Here is an 11,418-nt window from a genome sequence, read left to right as displayed (position 1 = left end):
TTTATAAACCAAGGGCTTATAAACTTCATCGGCTCCGTAAAAGGCGATTAAACATCGTGCAAGTGACTAGGCCTATATCACTGTCAGCCATCGGATTCAATGGGTGATGATCAACGGTGGAGGATCATCGATCAGTTTTGTTGATCGGGTGAATTCACAACTGTCGGATTAAAGATCAGATCAATGGCGGAAAGTTAGGTCGATAGTATTTGGGAAAAAGACAGACATGATAAGGATATAAACCAAAGTTTTGAATTCCTTTCGATTCCACGGCATTTGAAAGGTTTGCCATACTCCGATAAAAATTAGCAGTTCGGCTAATTTAGAGAAGAACAAAATTTGGAGGTTGATGACTGATACTCCAAAGGAGATTGAAGAGGAACTTCCACCTGAACTGGAGGCAATTGTATCAGGTTTTGAACGATTGTCCATTACGCCTGCACCCACACCACCATTTGTGGTATCAGAGCAACCTACTAACATTGAACAAGATCTCAAGGATTAGAAAAATAAATCCAACATGGCTTTCAGAGTTGGAGGAAGAGGTGGTGGTCGAAGAAGAGGAAGACCAGTTGCAAATGCTAAAGTGTTGGAAGCTATGCAATGGATGCAAGCTAGATTGGAAGCAGTAGAAATGGGAAGAGATGCAGATGTTGGAGATGTCAGTGAACCTGAAACTGAAGCTGCAGAAGCAGAACCTGCAGATGTAACTCCTGAAATGAGATTCTTTAGGTCAGAATTGAGATCCACATCCAAGCCTAGACTTGAAGTCTCAATCTACACAGGAAGCTTAAGCCCTGAGGAATTAATAGATTGGATAAATGATATGGAGAAATTCTTTGATTATGAAGAAACAAATGAAGGAAAGAAGGTGAAGTTTGTTGTCACAAAACTGAAAGGACATGCAACACTTTGGTGGGATGGAGTGCAAGCAGAAAGAAGAAGACTTGGTAAACAACCAATCAAGAATTGGAATAGAATGGTGGCAAAACTAAAAGGTAAGTTTTTGCCAAGTGATTATCAGCAGACATTGTTTAAACAGATGTAGAATCTTAGATAGAGGTATATGACAGTGAAAGAATACACAGAGGAATTCTACAAAGTGAGTATAAGAGCAAGACAAATCCAAAATATAGATGAGAAGGTTGCAAGATATGTAAATGGACTCAGAATGGAGATCCAATATGAGATAAGTGTACTGTCTCCTAAAACAGTAGAAGAAGCTTATCAGATGGTACTGAAGGTTGAAGAAAAACTCATGAGGAATCAGTGAGGTACTTTCGAAGGAAGGGGAAGAAAAAGTGGTAGAGGAAGATCTACAACTCCTGGAGATGGAGTTAGCAGTAGCTAAAATCAACATGCACACATAGGAGGTGATGCAAGTGGCAGAGGGAGTTTTTCTAGAGGAAGAGGAGGTAGAGGTAGAGGAAGAGAAGTCAGATGTTACAGATGTAACAAGTTGGGACACAGAGCCTATGAGTGCCCAGAAAACATAGGAATGAATTAGAGGAATGCAATTGTTACTAAGACTGAAGAGGAAGCAGCAAAGGTGCCAGAGGAAGAAAATGTACCAGAGAAAGGTGAGTCTTTAGCAGTTAACAAAGTTTTACTAAAGCCAACTAAGGAAATTGTTGAACCAACATAGAGGAAGACCTTGTTCAGGACTACGTGCAAGGTTCAAGGAAAGTGTTGTCAGATGATAATTGATAGTGGTAGTACAGACAATTTGGTCTCCACAGAAGTGGTGGAGAAGTTGAAATTGAAGACCAAGAAACACCCAACACCTTATAAGGTGTCATGGCTTCAAAAGGGATATCAGTTGATAGTGAATGAGCAATGTGAAGTGGAGTTGCAGTTGGGCAAACATAGTGACAAAATTTTGTGTGATGTGATGCTTATGGATGTGTGTCACATATTGCTGGGAAGACCTTAGCAGTATGACAGAGGAGTTATGCATGATGGAAAGAAGAACATATACAAATTTAACAAAGATGGTGTCAATCATACATTGCTGCCAATAGAAGAAGAAGATACATCAAAGAAACCTGATCCCAAAACCATTTTGTTGAGTAGAAAGGAGTACTTGCAGCAGATGGAGGAAGATGAGGTAATTTATGCGTTGGTTTGCAAACCCAAGGTAATAATTACTTCTACAAAAGTTTTTGATTTACCAATTGAAATTCAAGAGATGTTAGACAGTTATTGTGATATCATTGTAGATGATTTACCTGATGAGTTACCACCCATTAGAAAAATCAGTCATCCAATAGATTTGGTTCCGGGATCAAATCTACCTAATAAAGCAGCTTACAGGATGACTCCCACAGAGAATGAATAGATCAAGAAACAAGTTCAGGAACTGTTAGATAAGGGACTGGTTAGAGAGAGCTTGAGTCCTTGTGCAGTGCCAATAGTGTTGAGCTCAAAGAAAGATGGAGGTTGGATAATGTGTACTGATTCAAGAGCAATCAATAAGATAACAATCAGGTACATATTTCCTTTACCTAGAATTAAAGATTTGATGGATTGTTTGAGTGTGTTAACACTCAGGTTGTCCATTGGCTCCTTAAGGGATATGGCCGAGGTAACCACAAACCAATCTTTGGACTGCAGGTTCTAGCCCACCTGCAATCAGAGAGGGCTCTCTCTTTATAATATAGCTTTGTTTAAGGGTGATTTTAGGCTAGTTATGGTGTTCTTTGGGTTTTGTTTTGATTTTGGTGGGAAGGATGATGCTTTCAAGCAGAGTTGGGATGCATAGTGTGAGAAGTTCAAACCATTGGGCATGGAGTCATGGTAGGGGCTGCTGGTGCGTTTTCTTGGTCACAAGAGGAATACAGAGCAGGATAGCTACACATAGAACAATATCAAGCTGAAATAAGGGTGAAATGGAAGTCAGAGATGAAAGGCAACTAAGAATCTTTCATCTAACTAACAGAGGGAAGGTGAATGAAATTTATCTAGGAGCAGTCAAGAATTCCTAAATAACAGTCATACATGGATGAAATAGAGCAAATATGAGCCATGAGGTATTCATATTTATGCCTAAATCAGAAGAAAACATATAGAAATCACAGAAACTGAGCATAGAGTGCTGCTAAGCAAATTCTAAGCTAGTCTTTCTTTCTGCAACTTGGATCATGACATATAGATGATATAAACATATATAAATTGAAAACAGAGACATGAAAGACTTATTGAGCCATGTAGAGGCACGAGAATTCCATAATCAGCTCTTTGGCCATCAAGTTCACAACCAGCAGTTCATAACCATGCTTCCCAGCAATCTTTGATTATATGAGCTCCCAAAAATACAACGCAAGTCTAGAGTAATGCAAATCAACCAACCAACCCTTTAAACAATGAACAAGGTGGTTTATATAGGAAAAATATCTACAATAAACAGATCTGAGACAGATCTCATGGAATAAGTGTCTTTAACCTAAATTTGCTTGAAATAAATGCAAATATCTATCTAAGCGGTGCGCTGGAGGCAACCGCATCAAGAAATGAGGCTCTCGGGCGTTCCTTGAGCCATGTGATGGCCATTTATCATAACTGCGCTTTGGGCTTTGCAGCGCTGCCCTCATATGGCTTAAATGCCCCTTAACTGTGTTCTGGTGAGCTTTAATGGCTCAATACTGCTTCATTGACTTCGTTGGGGGCCTTTCAATGCTCATTTGCCTTGGAAATAAAGATTTCCACTGATATTTTTATCTGATACACTTTGTCGCACCCCTGATACTCTTTCACTGAATCTGGGCTCTCCTTTATTTCCAAAACACTTTAAACTGTCAAATCGCTCCTTTTCTTTTAACTGATACACTTCAATACCAAAATCGCCCCTACCTAGCCGCTGTTCGGCCAAAAGAACTGTTGTAGGGCCATAGGAATGCTATCGGTGCTTGACCGATCGAAAATAGCTTTTAAAATGATGGGATCACTGCAAACTGGCGGAAGATTGCGGACTGGAGGATTGCCGGGGCCAAATCCTGCTGTTTGGAGCAATTTCGGGCCTTGGAGCGATGAAACATAGGCCAAGAAATGATCCACTTCCCTTTGCTAAGGGCACGCACATGCGCCGAACTAATACATGTGAAATATCCCCTTTTCCTTTTATAAGGAACAAACGCCTTAAAACATGAAATTTCATCAAAAATGGGGCGAGAGCGATCACTGTGGCTGCGAATAGATCCTGGCCGTTGGATCGCCCTAAGGCAGATCCAACGGTTAAGAATAGATCGCAATATCGCTATCGGGGGATTCAATGGGGCAGAGGTTTTATTAACATATATGCGAGCAATGGATCGATCGCCGATATCGCATCAGTGATCGGTTATCAGGAGGAGCAATGGAGCGAAGCGATATATGATACAAGCGATGCGATATATGGGGCCGCGACTTAATGAGGACCGTTGATCTGAGGGCCCGAACGGACGGCTGCCAATAAATCAGCATATCGCGTCGGGGAGGGTCTATGGGTGCGGCGGCCTTTTAATGATGCGAATGTCGACAGCGATATTGCGATATAGGTGTATTGCGATGAAAACATGCATTTGCGGCAAAACAAAGTGTTTTGCGCTAAACATGGATTAATGCCCAAAGCGGAGGATTATGGGCAAAGCAGGAGGATGCGATAACAATATATTGCGATAGCGATATCGCTGTCGGGTGCGACGGCGATATCGCATCGGCGGAGGGGTCGGGGACATATATATATAGGCACAAACTCTTGCGATAGCCGATTTCTGACTCGCGATCGGAGGGATGATATCGGAGCATGCATAAAAAGGGCCAACAATGTTATTGCCACCTCCGACAGCGATATCGCGTCGGAGGGGGGGGAAACTTGATCGGAAGCATGTTTAATGAATCATCAATGGGTTTTTGCAATCGGACAAGGGTCTTTTGTGATCGGAAGGTGGTGGGCTCCAGTATTGTAGCAATAATGCTACAACTCCTGGAACTCCCTTCTTTAATTTTATCAACCCGGTAGTTCGTAACAAACTTGGAAGCGACGGTGATGTATGCACAAGTACTAGCTCTTGCCGCAGCTGTCACTTGGTCAGCTAGCACAAGTCCACTAGGAGCTTAAGCCAACTTCTATGAGCTCTTAGAAGAAGCTTTTTAATTGATGGATGAAAGCTAACTCGAAGGAAGCTAATCTAATTGCGAAAAGAAACTGAAAGCCAAAAAGAAACACAAACCCTAGCAAACCCTAATTCTACCAGCTAGTCCTATTGACGCAAAGGAGAGCATGAAAACTACTGAAAGAGATGCCATTACTTCTATGAAGGTAAAATGCATGTGTCTAAGTTATCACTATCTAAAGAAAACATCTTTTTGTATTTTTGATTAAGTTGTTGGAATTATCATGCATGTGCTTCTAACTATTTTTGACTGTGCAGAGGTGGATCAAGGAGGCGAAATGCTTGGGAAAGGTTGGGAAGGTTCAGAGAGGGTCTAAGGGGTCCCTAACACCCTTCCAGAGAGTCTCACAAAGTTTGGCTGCCAAGAAACCGTGTTTATGAGCTTCTACAGGAAGTCTGCAGGGGTTCTACAAGATGTTCAGGATTTCTACAGGATGTTCTGTAATTCTTCTACAGGATGTTTCGAAATGGGATTTTGGAGCATGGATGGAGGGAAAAAGATGGAGGAATGAGTATGGAGGTGAAATAGGGGTGTGAAGAGGTCTAGGACTTGGGGAATGGAGTTGAGGAGAAGGTGTAGATGGTGAGATTTGTTCAAGGAGGGATGAGATGATGATGCCCAAGAAGATGAGAATCATGGCAAAGTAAGCGAATGAGGTAAATGTAAGGTAAGGGTTCTGAGTGAAGGATGAAACAGGTAGGTTGGATGGGGTATGTGCAGGTAAGGAAGGGTAATAGGTACTCTGCAAGTGGTATTTCAAACTGAACACACAAACACTTATAAAACCTATGACCTAGTTACTTTACTCTATTCTGGCCTAAGTAACAACAAAAGGAAATGAACAGCAGTTTATTCGAAATGAAATGCATGAACGAACTTATGCCACTAAGAAATCATCAATTGAAGCATTTAAATACTACTAATATCAGCATCTACAAAAGAGGATTCCAACACTAAGAATTGCATGGCAAAGCAAAACAACGTTTTTGTTGGCAGCAAAGTCACATTGGTCCCAGCTCATGATTCCACTGAGGGGGAGGTGAGATCCAAGGTGTTTGGTAGCCTTTTTCTTGTTATTATCCTACCAATCTATTCTAACCATGAGAAGCTACTTTAACCATCAAAATAAATCTAAATAACAAAGCAAGATTTAAATACAAATAGCAGATTTTATTCTAAGAATGCAGCAAACACACATAAAGATAAACAAAGGAGGTATTGGGCGCTTGAGATGGGCCCAACCCCAAGAGCTACAGCCTCCTAAGAGAGATTTAGAGCTGGTGCAAAGCTGGATTCATCTTTATTGATCAAGAAATGAAGAGTTACATCAAAACTGTCCACAAGGAGAGCTTGAGAATGAGCTGAAAGAAAAGCTAATCTATTGCCTAAAAATCGAACTACAAAATGACTACAACAAGACTATGAAATGACTAACTACTAGCTACAAAATGACTAACCACTAGCTAACCAAAATGATGCCCTAAGCCTTCTTATTTATACAAATTGAGGACCCCAACATTCCTCCTAAAATTTAGGGACTCGGCTGCCCAAAACTTGTAGTTAACAGCAGTCCTACTTGACTTTCTTGGCTGCCCTTGTGCTAATTGATTTGGTGGCCTTTGAACTCCGAGCTGATGGTGGAGAATTCGAGGTAAGGGCCCATAAATGAAGGGGACACCTTCCTACAAATCCTCTCCCTTGTTCTCCCACGATTTGGCTGCCAAGTGCTCATTAAGACCTTCAATTTTGTCTCCAAATTGACCAAAAAGGCTACACAAAGCACCCATTAGACTTGTTGGCATAATGACTAACCAAATTCACTCTATTAGCATAAATATAATAAAAAACATGCAATAAACTAATGAGAATGGTGGATTAAGTCAAATTAGGAGGTTGAATGAGCCCAAATAATTATCCATTTTTGGGGCTCATCATCACCCCCCTACTGAAAGTGTTGCTCATCCTCTGAGCAACCAATCTCTCTCCTCATCTTTGATGGCCTTGGTGGCCTCCTTGTCATGCCAAGCTTCTGAATTGATGTCCTCTTTTCTGTCATGAAACCATGCTTCTTTGCTTCTTTCCACTGCATGTTCCTTTTCCTAGTGAATTCTCAGCCTTGGTATGAGTGTGCAAGTATATTCAATCTGATGGCAACAATGGTGGCGAAAGGAGATGAAACCAGTGGAGGATGGAAGAAAAGAGTGGTTGCATGTCTCCTCAACAGTCTTCAAGCTTCAAATCCTTCTCCATAATTGATTCTAGCCTACCCAAAGGCTTCTACAGGATGTTTCTAGTAAAAATACAAAACTTCCTGTAGAAAGTTGAACCATGACTAAATTGTGTCCGAACCCTGAAAAGAATGAGTGTTCATAGAGGGGATGGATGTGCTTAGGGTGGCCAACACAGGTGCTGCCTCCTTAGCTAAAATCTCGACCGATTTCTCCTTTTGCTGCCCTTTTTCCAAACTTCCTGTAGAAAGTCCTGTAGTGGTTGTTTTCTGTCTTCCTGTAGAAACAGTCTTCACTGTTTTGGCCTGCTTGGCTGAGGGTGCCTTCTCCTTGACTGTGCTGTGGTTGCCTTGGGTGTGTCCCTACTTGTTTTGACATTTTTAGTCCTCTCTGCCCGTGTTTGAAACCATTTCTCCCTTGGTGTTTGTGCCTTCGTTCCTCCCACAGTTTTGGCCTCAACAATTTGGCCTTTGCTCCTTTTCTTCTCTGTTCTTGCCTTCCCTGAATGTCTTGCATTTCTTCATCATTGGTTTTCTCATATTTTTCAATGTGTTTTTCTTCCTTGCGATCCTTTATTTTTCTTCAGCACCTCCACTAACTCATCAACATTAGTTCTTTGAGTATCCAGCCTTGTCCTCCCCCTCTCGCTTTTATTTGGCTCCTTGTATTTCTCTTGATCATGTAAAAGATCCCACCTATTCATTGTATGACTGTACTATGACAAGACGCAAACTTGTTGTTCTTGGTTGGTTAATTACATGTCTTGAATGGTCCAACCTATGATTGATTTCCACCTTCCACTTATTTCATCTCATTAGTCTTATGGTCAACTTTAAGTCGCACCAATGTTTGTTAACTCTTCATTTGTGCAATTTTGGCCACCTTCAATTAATCCTTCTTGCTGTAACTGGTTGTTAGCTGCCAAACCTGATCTGTCACAGTAAATAAATTTTTCATTCCCAGCCTGATCGCTTTTATAAGCACTCTCAAAGTAGTGTTCCCCTGTTCTCGATTTAGACAGCTCCAAACTAGCTTGGATCTGTGACATAATCCCTTTACAATCCTGGATCACCTGCATAAAATTCTGATATGATACCTTACTCTGTTTTAACAAATATGTTCATGCATGCAAAAGACCCTAACCAAGTTTTTTCTTCGGTTCTCTTCTTTTTTTGGTAGAAAGAGATCTCAAGGACATTAAAAATTCTTCAGCTATCTGGTTATGAGAGGAAGAGTTTTGCTTCTATAGATAGAGGATAGAGACCAAATTTTCTTCTCAGGACACATTCAGATATGCAAATTTTAAAATTTTCATCCACAGGCTGGCTCTCACAGCTGCATATGCCTTCCTTATAAGAGAATTTTAGACCAGAAACGTGGAGAGATGCAGAAAAACTGAGAAATTCCATGCAACACACAATCACACTGCTATTTTTGACTTACAGGCAAACTGGTCTCTAATTCTCCTGCTCCAGATAGTTCAATTCACCACCTTTCAAAATATATATCATGCATGGAAGAGTGTTTTCGAGCCTACCCTTCTTGGAACTCCAAATCTGATGAGGGAAAGCTCAGGTTTCTTTGTTCCAAAACGTTGTGTCGTACTTCTTGTAGAAGACCCACCCGTTTCCTGTAGAACGCCCTTGCATAGGTGGGTTTAAAAAATGGCCGAGAAAGCTTGGTTTGCTGCTATGGGGCTGGTATGGAGCTTGTTGCAGCTGCAAGGAATGTGATAAACTGGAAACAACAGCGGTGAGAGTTCGATGGGTTGTTTATGAAGATTTCCGTTGATGGAGGGTGAGCTGGCCAACTGCACATTGGCCCCATGCAGACCGTTGGTCACCACTGTAGTGTAATTATGAACTGTAGTCCTCTGTCTGTAATCACTTACCATTAGTTGCACTGGAGTTTGGAATATCCACAACTGTCTGTGTTTTTTCAAATTTCACATGAATGACCATACACGTATGCTGCGTGATTTTTGGTTGATTGCTAGAGAATTGGAAAAGGAACTTATCGACTCAATCTTGCTATATTCGTGCTTTAATTCCACCATTCCATTTGTTTAATCATTTCTTCAATTAGATTCATGCAACAGAGGAACAAGTTTTAGTCACGTACCTGAAGTCGTGCATGGTTGCTGTGAAGCTGAGATCTTTCATTCGCTGCATGCATTTGTTTTTGTGATTTCATGTGGCTTGGCTGTTGATTTTTTGGTTGTTTTCCTTGTGCAGGTGTCCTCTGGCCAGATGCATGTTGCAGGAGTTCATTTCCAAGCTCAGATCTGCACCTTGAAGCTGCTGCTGCTGAATTTTCACATGACCAGAACTTGTTTTCGCCATTGCTCCCAAACGGTAAATTGGATCGATCTGAAAATTGTTGAGCATGTTCCTATCATCATGATGCACCTCCCATATCAAAATCATGATCACTGGATGCATGGATTTCGAGAAAAATGGAAAATGGCTGAAGATTTCATAGATCGATTTCTCGGAAACCGTGCATCGGAATCAGCTGAAACTACTTGGATAGGTTACCATCACTCATATGCATATCCCCATGAAACAGGTTTTGAAACGGATGCACGGATATGGATAAAATGCAAAAATGGTTGATGGTGATGGAGGCTGATTTCTTGGAAACCGTGCACCGGAATGGCCTGAAACTGCTCGAGCATGTTGCCATCATCCCTATACAATTCTCTGTAAAATGGTTTTTCAAATGGATGCATGGTTTTCAAGTTATGGCAAAAACAAATTTTGTTTTATGTATTTTCTCTTCAAAGCATTTTGCAAGTTTTTGCATGGAAAGAAAAACTGAGCTTGGGCTGTGATGCAGGTATGGAGATGATGGAGGAGGAGTTTGAAGATTGCAGGAGGACTTCTGAACCCTTGAGGAAGCTACCATGTTCGCCAAACCACCTCTTTGGAATCCATTTCTAGCTTCGTACAATTTCTACAGGAACTTGCTGTAGAAGCACAATGAAGAAGCACAATGAGGTGGAAAAGGTGATGGAAAAGGGTGAGGAATGGGAACATGGATGCTTCCAAGCATAACCAATGGATTCCAAGCTTTAGATCCCCTTCCAAAATTGAATCTGGCTCGCTTGAAGGTTCTACAGGATGTTTCCTGTAGAAATATAGAACTTCCTGTAGAAGGCACAAAAATTCCTTTGACCTGGTTTTGAGTGATCCTCCTGACCTGAAATGTCCTTCTTGCAACTTGCAATTAGCCAATTGAAATTAGTTTTATTTTTCTTTTTCTCTTTCTCTTTTTTTTTGAAAAACAACTAGGGCACCTCATGGAGGTTTTCACCCTAATTTCCTGCCCTGGGCGCCTCCAAGGTAGGTTTTCACCCAGAGATCTTATTCTCTTTTCTCTTTTTTCCAACCCATTGGCCGCCTCATGGAGGTTTTCAATCAATGAGCCAGTCTAAGGCGCCTCCGAGGAGGTTTTCACCTTAGATTTTTATTTTTCTCTTTTTTCATTTTTTCTTTTTCGTTTTTCTCTTTTTTTTTTTTTTTCTACCCTACCCTACTTGAAAAACAAAATCGTTCTCAAGTATAAGAATACTTCCAATGGAGCCATGTGCACATCGAGATTAGAGATAAACTGATGTGGAGGCTTGAAATGCATGCTTGGACAACTATCCGGACTTTAGAGACAAAATGATCTGACTTTGAAGGGATCACACATAGCTGAGGAAGAGAGTACCGCTGCAACTTAGTCACCTTCTGAAACCATATCTCAATATAGATTTGATATCCTTGGTCCTTTTGTTGATCTGGATCATTCTTCATGTCACCTTCTATCATGACCTTCTCATCTTCCTCTTTTTGATGATCTTTCTCTTGAGTACATGGAGGATTTGATGGTAACCATGAAGGAACTCTCTCGATCTCTGATTCTGATCTCTTCTCTTCATCAAGTGCAGCCCATGGTTCTTTGATCTCCTCTTTGGAATCTTCTTTTTCCTTCGGTCCTTCAATGTTGTCAATATAATCTCTGTTTTGCAACACTCTTCCTGAGCTTTGGTGAA

At 41.0% G+C, this 11,418-nt stretch overlaps 1 pseudogene; it reads left to right on the top strand.

Moving 5' to 3' along the window:
• Nucleotides 1-634: 634 nt before the first annotated feature.
• The window catches only part of LOC149161941 (uncharacterized), a 31,914-nt pseudogene continuing 21,130 nt past the window's right edge, over nt 635-11,418 (top strand).

Source organism: Pinus tabuliformis, chromosome 5_2, assembly GCF_031772625.1.
Source record: "Pinus tabuliformis cultivar Carrire ecotype Pingquan chromosome 5_2, CPIR1, whole genome shotgun sequence".
Lineage (NCBI taxonomy): Eukaryota > Viridiplantae > Streptophyta > Pinopsida > Pinales > Pinaceae > Pinus > Pinus tabuliformis.
The sequence above is the reverse complement of the archived record's forward strand: the minus strand, read 5'-3'. Positions and strand labels throughout refer to the sequence as shown.